We start from the raw sequence: 14198 nt of genomic DNA on the forward strand, positions 1-14198 counted from the left end.
CCCTTTATTTGTGGAAGTCCCTGTGCTTGGGGAAGCCCAAAGACGGACACAGGTACACCCAGTCCAAGGGGATGTGGTCTTGGTCCTTGATTTTAAGTGTGGTCCACCGGCCAGCAGCATCAGCATCACCGGTTAGACATGTCCAACCTCAGGCCCCGCTCCAGATCTGCATTTTGACAAGCTCTGCATTTGACAGGTGATTTCTTTGAGAACCACCGATCCAGTGAATATTAGGCTAATTTTGAGCTTCCCTACCTAATAGCATTGGCTAAGAGATCCAGCTGTTCTGGAGGCCCTCTGGCATGCAGAGGTAGGTCATTGGTGTCAGCACTTTGAGAAGCCCATCTTTCTGTGTGTTGAGTCATTTAAAACTCTGCCCAGACTGATCAGGAGTAAATATGAAAGATTTAAGTCCATTACTCAAAGAAATTCTCAGAATTTTTTGGACAAAAAAAAAAGTATTTCAAGAATTCAGCTTAATATTTTTATAATAAATTATACAATCTAATGTTAAACAATAGGGGATGAAAGAAATTGTGGTGCATCTAATAGCTGCAAAGTAGCCGTTAAAAACCACATCACAGAAGAAGTTCATTGTCACGGGAAGGTGTCCACATTGTTTTCCTGAATGAACAAAGCTGCTCCAAAACTTGGCCTGCTTCCATTTTCAAAACATACATATATACACGGGGTGGGGGGGGGGATCTGCCCAATGTGTTAACAGTGGCTATGGATTTAGAGTGCTTTTGTTTGTTTGTTTTATTTTATGGTGGTGACTTTCACATTTTGCGTATCAAGCAATATTTCTTTCGTACACAGAGAAGAAAAGGGGCAAGTGTCATAACAAAGAAGAGTGATTGAGGTACACCCAGGATTTCTGGCCATAAATAGTAGAATTTTTGTCAACTAGAAACTCATTTCTACTCTGATTCATTTATAGACAATATTCATTAATGACACTAACTTACTTTTGCGCTACAACAGTGGTTCTCAATCCTGGCAGTTATTATCTCCCAGAGAGCTTAAAGCAACCAACCAACAACACAAAAACTAGGGCTGGTTTCCACCTCCAAAACTCTGGGAAGCGGGAATTTTTAAAAGCTTCTGAGAGTTCAGAACCACTGCCCAGTATGTATGGAAGGATATTCATAGTTAGTTCATTTCTGAAAATCATGACCACATTATCTGTTTTGGTTATGGAACCCTATACTTACATATTTGGGGTTGTTGACTACAGCCCTCTCACCATCATTTTATTTAACAATATTCAGCAAACATTTATTGAGCATCCAGATGATTTGTCCCATTTGAGTGTCACAGTGACCCAGGTCAGGAGCAGAGGTATTATTAAGTCCATTACACAGAGGAGAAATCCCAGGTCCCACAGGTCCTTAGGAAAGGGCTCACGTCTGTGTTCTCAGTGCCAAAGCCAGCGTTCTTTCTAGTACTCCACATTTATGTTCAGCTTAGAGAAGGCATTTTTCTAACTCATGGTCCTTTTTCTTTATACATCTCAAACATGCTTAGGTCTACATCCTAAGGATGTGAGACAGTTTCCCTATACATTGAAAATTAGGTGGTGTCAGCTCAGAAATTTCTGAGGACCACTGTGCAAGCATCCTGTAGGGGGCTTAGGTGCTCAACGGTTCATAGCTTCCAGACCTGGGCCCTGGAAGACAGAGTAAGCAAAAGAGAGACTTGATGTGACACCCCAGTGGAATCTGGATTTTAGCAATCATGCCCACAAGAAGAGACCATCGGACCAGCTGCGATTCATCTGCTGTCAAATGATTCTTCCTGTTATAAAATGCAAATTGTTGGAAAATGTTTCTCTGAATATTGTAGATGTTGACTTCCACTGTACCTTCACAATATAAATGCATGTCTTATTATTTAAAGTCATTCACATGCCTATTGCACTTTGGGAAATAGGCATGGTTTAAAATAAAACTATTTCACCAACTGTACTGGAAAAAGGGAAAAAAGGGAACAAAAGAATGTGAGGCTGCTTATACCAGATATCCTATTATTGTTTATGTTAGTTGTGATTAAATCCAAATAATATTTCACTGAAAATGGTCACAATGTTTCCACCAGCTGGTGTGGCTCAGTGGTCGGGGTCGCCCCATGAGCCAAGAGCTGGCTGGTTCGATCCCGGTCGGGGCGCAGGCCCAGGTGGCGGCTCCGTCCCCAGCAGGGGGCGTGCAGGAGGCCGCTGATGGATGATGTTTCTCCTCAATGTTTCTATTCCCTCTCCCTTCCTCTCTCCGTAAAAATCAGCAGAAACATATCTTTTTTAAAAGGGGCACCGTGTTTTCTAAATCCCGGCACCAAAAGAAACAAGCAAATGCGGTTCGAAACCACAGCCGCCCTGTCTGCGGGTAACGAGGGAGCCAAAGGCGGCCCCCGCGGTCCTTGGAGGCCGCTGGTCGGTAGCCATGGGGTTGCTGCCACCTCGTGGACATTCCGGGGAGCGCAGCCAGGGAGGCCTCCGCCCCCGGAGCGTGTGCCCGCGGCCGGCCCGCCAGTCACCCTCAGCGACGCTTCAGCTGAGCTGGCTCCTTGCCTTGAAGACCAAGGGCCCGGGCGGGGTGTCGCGGGTTTGCGATGTTTATTAATCCACACCAGTATTGTTTTTGATGGACAACCTAAGATTAAGGCTAATACAGGACTCTGGGAAGGAGGGCTGAATAATTTCGTTGGCTTGAGAACAAAGAAGAAAGTCGGTAAATAGTACCTGGATCCTCCAGTAATTACTCCGTCTTATAAATTACTGTTTTCTCTTATTCCAGCCCACAGTCTGTCAGTCTAGAAAGTACGATATATTAATTTTTAGCTAAGCAATGTCCGCGGGGAGTAATCGGAGTCAGCACTGCACAGGTGTTTTTCCAGTGAAAAAGGTTACTATTGGAATTATTTATCACCAGCATCAGAACACTGAATATTAACAAAGCGACTCTCGCCTGCTCATTAGGGATCAGGAGACACATATGCACCAGATCATGTTGTGCTGGCTGACATCTGAAAGGTCATGCCTACCCAAGGAAGCCGCTCCCCTCTTCAAAATCCTATCAGCGTTCCTTCCTGTCCGTTTCCTTTTTCTTTTAAACGTTATTGTAAATTTAATTATTGTGAAACAGGTCACACACAATGGTAGAAAAATGATATTGATCATGCCTGACCCTATCACTCAGCTCTAAGAAATACAGTGTTATCAATGCAGGGGAAGCCCTCGGGGTGCCCCATTGTGTCCCTCCCTTCCCATTACTTCATGGTTCCCATTCCCCTAAATCTGGTGTTTATCATACCCATTTATTTCTTTATACTTTTAATAAATATGGATTGATATAACCGATAAAACAATATAAAATATCAGTTTTTGTTTTTTTAAACTTCATTCCAATGGCGTGTGCTTCTGTAACTTGCGTTTTTTCAGTCAGTGTTATGGTTGCGAGACTCGTCCGTTGCGTTAGCCTCCTGGGGCTGCCCCAACAGACTGCCACACACCCGGTGGCTTAAACAGCAGAAGTGCATTGCCTCCCAGTTCCCAGGCCTGGAACCTGAAATGAAGCTGTCCTCAGGGCAGTCCTCCCCCTGGGGCCCTCAGGGAGGAGCTGTTCCTCCCCTCTTCTAGCTTCTGGTAGCCCCAGTCATCCTCGGTTTGTGCCTCTGTAACTCCAATCTCCGTTTCTGTCTTCACTTAGCCTTCTGCTCTCTGTTTGTGTCTTCTTCTCTTGTAAGGACACTTGTCATTGGATTTAGGGCCCACCCACGTAATCCAGGATGGTCCCCTCTCAAGATCCTTACTCACATCTGCAAAGCCCCCAGATAATGTGTTTCCAACCCACGCCTTCTGACCGACTCCCCTGGCCATTGCATTACATGACCCTGAGCTCAGACAGCTGGGCTTCTGGTTATTTCGTGGGCTTGTAATGTGACATTGTTTTTCATGCTTAGCCCGTACAGGAGAAAGCAAACTGGTGTCGAGAGGCTACCGTGTGAGGGAACCGTATGCTGGCTGGGGAGGCAGGGCATCTGAGCTCTGGGGTCAATCCTCAGCTGACCCCCGGCTCCAAGCCAGGATGCTGCTTTGTCTCTGTTCTTCTTCCAAGCCACTCCCTAGTCTAACCAGCAGGGAGGTCAGCGATTTTTTAATAGGATTTTTAAACACTTTTATTTACTTATTACTAAAGTAAATAATCTTATAGAAATTTGGAAAATGGAAGAAAAAATTACTTTTAACTCATGAATCTAATCCATCTATCCTTATCTTTGAATTTTCACACCTGTAATCATTGGCATCTAGTTTTCTAACCTTCCCTGTGTCATCATTTCCTTGTTGCTGTACGATCTTCATAAATGATTTATATTAAAGATAAGCATTTTCATCTCTATCTTACAGCTACAGAAACTGAAGCTCAGGGGACTGACTTTGCTGAAGGTCCCAGAGTTAGTAAGTGATAAAGCTGGGGGCATAAAGTAATTGTAATTTATAATGTATAAAATGTTGTAACTGTTACAAGGTTTTATTTAGATATGTGGATATTTCTAGTATTCATTTGCATATCAACATCCAGTTATCTATGGCTGCAAAATAAACCACTTTAAAACGTAATATATTGAAACAATAGCCACACAGCCCTGGCCAGCATGGCTCTCAAGAGTTTGATTCCCAGCCAAGGGTATATACCTGGGCTGCGGGTTCGATCCCCACCCCAGTCAGGCCACGTGCAGGAGGCAACCAATCGATGTGTCTCTCTCACATCGATGTTTCAGTCTCTCTCTCTCTCCCCCTCCCTCCTTTCCACTCTTCCTAAAAATCAATGGAAAAAATTAAAAAAAAAAAATCAATGGGGATTAACACACAAAAAACCACCAAAAAATGTAATGGCTTAAAACACTAACAACATCTATTGGCTCATCAATCTACAGTTTTGGAAGACCTTGAAGAAGGCATTTTCTCTCCGCTCAGCGTCAGCTGACATGGCTCAAAGGTTTGGGGCTATAATGATCTGAAAACTCACTTCACATGGCTGGTGGCTGATGGCCGTCGGCTGGAGCTCATCTGGAACTGCTGTTGGAAGACCTTACACGTGGCCTTACCACGGGCGGCTTGGCTTTTTCACCAAATGGCCAAGTGGCTGGGTTCCAAGAGGAAGTGTTCCCAGAGGGAGAGCCAGGGGAGCCAGTGTCTGAGGTCATATGGCATTATTTCTGCCACATTCCATTCTTTGGACATGAGCCACTAAGCCTGGCCCCTGCTTAAGGGGAGGGGAACTGGAGTTCATATTTCGATGGGAGGAGTGCCAAAGAATTGAGGACCTGTTCTAAAATCACCATAGAAAGGTACCCTTAGCTCCACTTTATGGATGTAGAAGCTGTAATTCAGAGACAGACTTGCTGAGGGTCTTACAGTTAGTAAGTGCTAAGGCTTGGGACCCTAAGGTATACTTTCCCTATTTAACTACATAATGTGCGATGTGAATCTGTCAAGCATTAGAGTGATACCACATTCCACACAGGAAAGCAGAGATACAGGTGTGTGAAGCACAGAGCGGCAGGGGCACACATTTTCCAGAAGGCTTCATGCATACGAAACACTCCAATAATGTGAGAAAATATACAGAACACTTGTCCATGTATGTGCTGCCTACAAAAACCCTCAAATGGCACATTTCTGGATTCCAACAAGTAAACATTAATGTGACCTCAGCTGAGCTTTCCTCACTTCTTAATGGAAAAGTAAGAGAACTCATTAGCCGCATGGGTAATGAATCAAGAAACTTTATTATTTTTGTGTGTGTAATGAAATGATTTTATTTTGCTGTTAGTGTTTATTTAACGAATCAAACTGCCCTAATGGCCAGAAACATCTCAGTCCTGACTTCAGAGCATTTAACTAGGTACTTTATTCCTGTCAACCACCCTCTAGGTTGACGTACAATGCGCCTGTACATTCCTAGCCCCATATTTGGTTAAGATAACTGAGCCCAGAGCAACTCTGAAATAGCATGACATTGGTCCCCTTGAATTCTCATCAAGAGGCAACATGCTTACCAACTTTTAATCAAAGGCATTCTTGATCTCAAAGTAAAATTTCTGATTAATGGTCAGTTTTCTGCATTGCCCATCTCATATTTCTTTTTCTTCTATGGCATTTATTCGTGTCCGTGTGTGTTTGCATTTGCATGGGCGTGCATGTCCTTATGTGAGCATGTTCAATTGTGTGTTTTTTTAATCCCCACTCAAAGATATTTTTTCCATTGCTTTTCAGAGAGAGTGGAAGAGAGAGAAACATCAATGTGAGAGAGACACATCGATCGGTTGCCTCCCGCACGCAACCTGGCCGGGGCTGGGGATCCAGCCTGCAACCGAGGTACATGCCCTTGGCCGGAATCGAACCCGGGACCCTTCAGTCAGCAAGCTGATGCTGTAACCGCTGAGCAAGACCATCCAGGGCCAAGTGTTTCTTACCATAGCCCTATGAATTTTCTTGGTAAGTGCATTGTTGTACAAAGAGGAAAAATAATAAAATTATGATATATAAAAATCGAAACAAAATGCTGTCCCAAGCAATGTATCTAAATACCTTCTGAGAAGTATAAGGATAACTTTTCCTGATGCTATGTCCTGTGTGGGCATGGTTAGTCCATGCAGTTTTTCTGGAACAAAACACCGGTCTCCATTAATTTTGGCTCATGTTCCCCATGTTTATCAAAACCTATGATCTTAACCTTTAGGTACAGTATTAAATCTTCAAGGACAAAAGTTCAGCTTAATCTCTCCCTCTCTTACAGTAAAAGCAAACACACCAGCATTGTTCCGTTCAGACTGTTGTTGCTCAAAAGAATAATGAATCCTACATGGGCAAGAATAAGGCATTTGGCCCCTCACGCTTGGGGATTTACCAGCGTGGCCTTTATTTTCCTCTCTGCGTTGGCTCAGGGTTTCTCGCCTCTGCCCCCTTCCTCCAAGCTGTTCTGAGCCAGACTGAATCATTTTGGCCCATCTATAACTCTTCACTCGGTTTATCCCTTACCCCAGTCTTGTTTCTTTGGTCACCTTTACAAAGCCCACTAATGTTCTCTCATTTCTGGAGCCCTCAATACCTGGATTTCAAAAGGTTTACTCCACTTAAAGCCTGGAGAATTCTGGATAATTCTCTGCTGAAGGATGGAAATGGTGGTGTAAATTAAATTGGGTGAAAGTCCGTAAAATAACACAGACTCAGCATTCTAGCAAGTGCCCAGGGGGCAGTGTCCGTGTACACAGGAGAGCCTGGGGAAATAACCGGTGAGTGAATAAAAAGCGGCCTGTTTTTGTAGAGGTTGGAGAGAGCAAGCGACCTGTCCAAGGTCACACTCCTGGACCACGACAGAGCTCTTATAAGAATCTGGATCTTCTTGTTTTATCCAGTTCTCACGATTTTTCAGGGCCCAGCTTTCAGGAATTTGCATTCCTTCCAAAGACTTGTGACTGTTTATGCCTCTGGGGACTGGGGATCTCCAGTGCTGCAGAGCATGTGGCTCCTCCAGCCAGTCTGATGTATGATCGAGTTGGGCTCTTGGCAAATGCTTTGATTCCTCTTTCCTGGTGTTGAAAAGGCACTTATTTTGGTTTTAAAAATATTGTCTTTAATTTTTGTAAAATTAGACTAAACAAAGATTTGGATGATATCAACCAGGCAGATGGATTTCTGATAATACATATTTAAGTACTTGCAGTGTTTTTCTTAGTACAAAAGTAATACATGTTAATTATAGAAAATATGAAACAACAAAAAGAGGGAAATTTAAAATGCCTATTATCTTACTCTGCCCCAAAGAGAATCGTTATTAAACTAATTAACTATATGGTATATTATGCTATCTCATATATATATGTGCAGTTTTGTATACTGTTTATTTTACTTAATATTTTATGAACATCTTTCCATATTGTTCAATACTCACCTACACCATAATTTTTGATGACATAATTCTCTTAGAGTATAACATTGTTTTTATTTATTCCCTTTCTATTAGACATTGTTCCCAAAGACAAGAAATGGTTAAAGATGATTTGCCATACAGATGGTCCCTGTAGTGATTCCCAGTCCCCATGGCACCTCACAAGCCAGTGCTCTGGGAATACGGGGGAGAGTGGGGCACTCGGCTGTCTCTGGGAGCAGGGGCCCACCACAGTCCCGGAGGAAATGGAGCTTGACCACCCTCCCTAAAGGGGAAACAAAGACTTTCACAACTTGCAGATCTCATGGGTTTCCTTCTCGAAATCAATCATGCATTTGTACTTAGGAAGGTCAGGAACCCTGGGAAACGAACAGGGCCAGGGAGGGATGAGACCAACTTTATAGGTTAATCCAGTTTAGAAAGGCAGAAATAGAATTTTTAAAAAGTCTTTAATGAAGCAAAGAGACATATATCCAGCTTTGCATGCTGATTTAAACTGCATTTTAAGAAAGGGACGTGTGTGTGTGTGTGTGTGTGTGTGTGTGTGTGTGTGGAAGGGATGGGAGTGGAAGGCCAGATAAGGAAGGGATGACTTTCCCTTGAGGCCACTCCACACTCTTGCACATGCTTGAGTTATATTTGTACTTTTGCTGCCTCTGGGATGAAAAAGGTCACACTTAAAAGTTGTCATTACTCCCCTTGTCTCAGCCCTTTTTTACTTTCCTTCCTCCGCCTGAGTGTTCTAGGTGAGGTCACTGGGCCCAGAATCTTCCAAAGTCTGTTTGAAGACCCCTCAGCTAGAGACTGAGGGGAACGTGAACTCTGACAGAGGAAGGACAAGGATGCTTCCAGCCCTCTCGGCCTTCACCCCGCTGGGCGCGGTGGCCCCACCTGCCTGTGCGTGTGCCAGGGCTGACTGGGGCCGGCCCTCTGGAGTCCATCCAGTCCAACCTCGGGGTCCCTCCAGCCCCGGAGCCCCAGAATAGAGGAGATTGCCTCAGAATCCTAACTTCAGAGGAATCTCAGACATTATCCAGTGCAACATTCATCTGGTGTGTATATTTCTCCTTTCACCTTCATTCTACAAGAAGGAAATTGGTGACAAGCCTCAGTTCGGCCTCGATGTGATAGATTCATATAAATAAATATAACGACATACAAAACATTTATTTGGACCAACTTCAGGCCAAATTTCTACCCTGACATTAACCAAATGGAGGAATTGCTTATGCAAGACCCTGACCCTGAGGCTGAAGACCAGATATTCTCTCAGTTGAAACAGCAAAACCCATATGACCCCACTCAGTCTGGAAAGCTCCCAGTTTACGCACCAGTGGCTGTTGAGCCAATCGAAGATGGCCAGATGTACTTGAAAGTCAACCAGAAAGCCTTCTGCCCACTCACTAACCAAATACTGTCATAAGACTTCCTCTGTTTACTGAGCCTCACTGTCCTTTCAAAATATCTTCGAGTCCTTGCCAGAAGGAAAGTTGTGGTAGCTGACTCCCTTATTACAGTAAGATCTGAATACACAGGCTTTAGGTAGCTTTATAGGTGTTTGTCTTTTTGACAAAACACAAATATACTCTTGTCCAGATCTGCAGTATAAATGTGCACAGTGGGCTACCTCCAACACGAGCAGAGGCTGCCAGACTGTGGGATCCAATACACCTCACTCCCAGCAGCCTCTCCACCCAACCGTGCCCATCCTTAAAACAGGTGGTCTCATGGGTTGTGCCTCTGGAGTGAGTGAGGGGAGCCCTTTTCAGCTTGTGATCTCTTCTCCTTTTTTTCTGGCTGCCTAAAGCTTAACATTCTATAGTTAAAGATTTATTATCTGGGCTCCAAGGGTGTTCTTCATGCAACTGATTGTCATGGAAGGAGGTCCATGGAGAGAAGTCATCTTAGATCTTGTCTAAGAGGGCTACCTAAAAAGGTGAAAGAGCCTCTTAAAGGAGAAATGCCAGATTTCTGGGTTCTGCCTGAGGACAGAGTGAGCGCCCAGTGGACCGACAGGAAGGGCACTTTTTGCCCACCAGCCTTTGGAGCTGCAGGCCTAGCCCAGAGCAGCAGCGACCTCTCCAATGCTCTTGTCCTTTGAGTAGTTAGCTAGCCTGTCTCTCCACCATTTATTTCCTATTTTCAGGCAGAGGCAGACATGAGTCCACTGTGTTCCCCAAATACCAAGGGCACACATCAAGCTTTCCAACTGGTCTCAAGAAACTTCCTTTGGATTGAAGGGCCCTGCCCAGTCCCCATCTTGTCATGCTCATGAATGTGAATGGCTTTTGATGCAAGAAAGATAGTAGAGTTAGGGAACTGAGAAACTAGGAAGGGAAGAGACTAAGAAAAACTGCCAATAGGCCAAAAAGGGACATTTAATTCGGCCTGGGGCCGAATCCCACAATCCCTGCTCTCCAGCCACAGAGGAGCAGCAGCCCTCAGCAGTTCCCCTGCCCCCGCTAGTTTCTCTCTTGTTGTTTTAGTCTGTTTATCTTGTTGATTAACCTTTCATAAACACTCAACAAAATCTTTCTGGCCTACCAAAAGCCCGGGTGTGCAAATCCCAACTCCCTAATACAGAAATCGTGGAGGGAGAGCCAGTGAGCAGAGCCTGCAGTTGGTAAGATGGGCGAGTGCAGGAACCTGGTTCTTTCAATGCGCTGAGGAGACAGGCTCCACCCGGCCCAAGAGGTGGGAGGAGGGGGGCGAAGGAGAAGCAGGAGCCAGAGAGGGTTTTTCCCAGGTGACGCCTGACCTGAGTTTTAGAGGAGATTCTGAGTTTTCCAGGGCAGAGAAGATGGGGTGATGTTTGGATATGTTTACCAGATCCTGACCATCTTGGAAGCTATTTCAGGGGGAGGTTGGCTGTAGGCTTTGCAGCTAATTTGCTATAGCAATATAGTAGACTATATTAGTATAATATAACATAGTATGGAATTGTATACTGTGCAATTGTACATTAGGTACTATGTATACTTTATGAACTAATAAGCAATGTTAGCGTCACAAGGTCTTTTCCTTCTTTTTCCCCTCTGCTCCCCTCTTCTATTTCAACATCTTTTTTTTTCTGAAAGAGGGTATGGTTTCTGTACCAAATAGGAAAATTAACTCATCCCAAAGACACCATCTGGGACAAGATCTATATGCTTTTCTCAAATGGATATTAGATGATATTATGCAATTAATACCATACTGAAGCATCTATGGGTGAAAGTCTTGTCGGCAACTTACCTTAAAAACTGGGGGAGGGCTTTGGGAGAGAAAGCAGATGTGACAAATGCAAAAATGTAAATAATTATTGAACTGTTAGAGGGTATATGTGTTTATTATAGTATTTTTCAATTATTCTACAGTTTAAAATTCAAAAAGTTGGGACGATATAAATGGGTTGCTCACTTGAAACAAAGGATTGAATTGGTCAGCAGCAGATTCCTTTCAGAGTCTCGCCTTCACATGATGCTTTTTGCCTCATGTATTTATCTTTGTTCAGATGTGCTTTGTCTGTATTTCCATCTCAGAGGGTCAAGATGCCAGAATACGATCTCATGTTCAGAAATTTCCTCCTTTGCATTGACTCAAACCGAGACGCTCAGACAGTTCCAGGTGAAGATCCCAACCTTCCCTTACAATTCTGACCTTATTACAAGGGTCAGACTCTCATCTTTAATTGCAGCTATTTAGAGCCAGTGTGTTTTGAACAGCATTTAATTAGCTGAGCAGTAAGTCTAAGCAGATAATAAGCACTCTGCACTTGGCGGGAAGTTGTAAGGACACCTTGAGAAAGATTGTCCTTTGATCAGCCTTTCCAAAGCAAAGCAGTCATTCTGCAGCTGTTCCATTAAACAAAACCCAAAAACCAAAAAACCCCCCACTCTGGTCAAAATAAGTGAGTAAAATATTATATTCTGTATCTTGAAGATACACATTACATATTTTTTTTGCTGAGGGAAGGCCCTGGTTTCTCTAAAGCCATTTATTTGAAACAAACAAAGTCCTTGGAAAATATAATTTACCAAGAAGAAAAGATAATCTAAATAACCATATATCTTTTAAAGAAATTAGATTCATTATCAAAAACTTCCCGAGAAAGAAAACTCCAGGTCCAGATGATTTACTGGAAAATTCTATCAAACATTTAAAGAAGAATACTAGCAGTATTAAATTCTTTCAGAAAATTGAGGAGAGAGCCCTTCCCAATGTTTTGTGAAGCTAGCTTTACCCTGATTGTAAAACCTGACAAAACTATTAGAGAAAAGGAAAATTCCAAACCAATATCTCTTATGGGCATAGAAACAGAAATCCTTAACCAAATTAGCAGATCTAATCCAGCAATATATGAAAAGGACAATGCATCACGGCCCAGGGAGTGTATCCCAGGAGTGCAAAGTTGCTTCAATGCTCATAAATCAATCAATGTATTCACCATGTTAACAGAGTTAAGGAGAAAACCCAATACAATTATATCGGTAGGTGCAGAAAAATCATTTGACACAATTTAACTATTTCATTCATGATTTTTTAAAAACTCAGCAAATTAAATTTCCTCAACCTGATGAAGACCATATATGACATATTTAATGATAACACATTGAATACTTTTTCTCTAGAATAGTGAACAAACTAAAAATGCTCACCCACACTAACTTACTGGTTTGCAACATTTTGAAATGTATCAAAAATTTAAGGCATATTTGATGAATAAAGGAATGGATAGATAGAAATGTGATAAAGCAAATATAACAAATAGTTCATTATTGACTCTAGGTGGTAGGCGTGTGCTTGTTCACTCTGTACTTTCTCCAGCTTTTCTGTATGTTTGAAAATGGCCATGATAAGATCTTAGGGAAAAGGTAGGCAAAGTCCTGCATTAGAGAGAACCGCTTAACTTTAACTCTGTGTTTTCCAAACTTGGGAAAACGTAAGAAACCCTGCAGAAATACTCTGGAAAACACTTCCTATTTAGATTTAGTCTACCCCCATTTTAATGTTTTAAATAAGAATGGCATGCCATGTCTATTGCTGCCTAACAAACCCCCTCAAAACACACTGGCTTAAAAGAATGGCCATTGATTATTTCTCAAGGCCTCTCTTCAGGTGGCCTTCAGGTGGTTTTGCCAATGCAGCAGCCTAATGGCCAGGCTCCAGGAGGAGGAACCAGAAGCTGTAAGTCCTCTCGAGGCCTGGGAAGCTTCTCAGAACGTCACTTCTGCATTCCTCTGGTTAAAGGAAACCAAAAGGCCAGCCCAGATTCAAAGAAGGAGGAAACAGACTTCACTCCTGGTATGAGGAGCAGCCCGGGCATGCAGGGAGAGGGAAAGCTGATGACAGTCATCTTTGGAGATTATCACAGAGGAGATTTGGTACCAACATTTCCATTTAAAGCACAGGTTGTTTGCCTTATTCAAGATGTTTAAAATTGACAAATGAATAGATGGGTTTTTTTTATCTTACAAAAGCAAGCTTTGGTTTTTAGATTACAGGGCTTTGTTTGTTAGGCAGCAAATTTCAAACCACGCTGAAGTGTTGATTTGAGGTGGAAAGACTCCTGAACTTAAGAGCCAGAAGGTCTAGGTGTCTATTTTGACAGCTACTTACCAGCTGGGGAACTTGGGCAAACACTTAACCTCTCTGAACCTAAATCCCCTTGTTTGTCAGGTGGTGTTAATGGTATTTAACTCACTGAATTTTATTTAGGGCCAAAAAGGAGACAGAGATCTTCATGATCCCCGGAAGAGCAGTTCCAAGGGAACTGGAACCGGAACCGATTGAGCTCTGAGGAGTCCTCAGGGGGTTTTGTGGGCCTTCACTCTAGGACCTGCCATGAACTGGAGTTGGCCCCCTTCCGGGGACTGCTGCACTGTCCACGCGCGTTTCCTATCACCAACGACTAGTTGTTCCTCTCTGCCCTCAGTATTTTCTCTTTACCACACAGTTCTTGATTTTTTCATTTCAGCCTGCCACGGAGTATCACAGCCAAGCCTCAGACAGGGCCAGGCGCTGGCTAACCGGGCCTGTGAGCCAGCAGTGGCTTGCCTCTGCTTTCATAAATGCAGCTTTATTGGAACACGGTCACAGTCATTCACTGTAGTCTGGGGCCTCTTTCAGCTACAAAGGCTGTGTTGAGTAGTTGCAACAGAAACCATGTGGTTCACAAAACCTATTTGGCCTTTTGGAGACAGTTGCCTGGTCCCTGTTCCAGATGCTTCCTCGCTGCTCCTGTCTCTAGGCATTCACATATCCTCCGTT

Source organism: Miniopterus schreibersii (genome assembly GCF_964146895.1).
Source record: "Miniopterus schreibersii genome assembly, chromosome: 7".
In the NCBI taxonomy this organism is placed as follows: domain Eukaryota; kingdom Metazoa; phylum Chordata; class Mammalia; order Chiroptera; family Miniopteridae; genus Miniopterus; species Miniopterus schreibersii.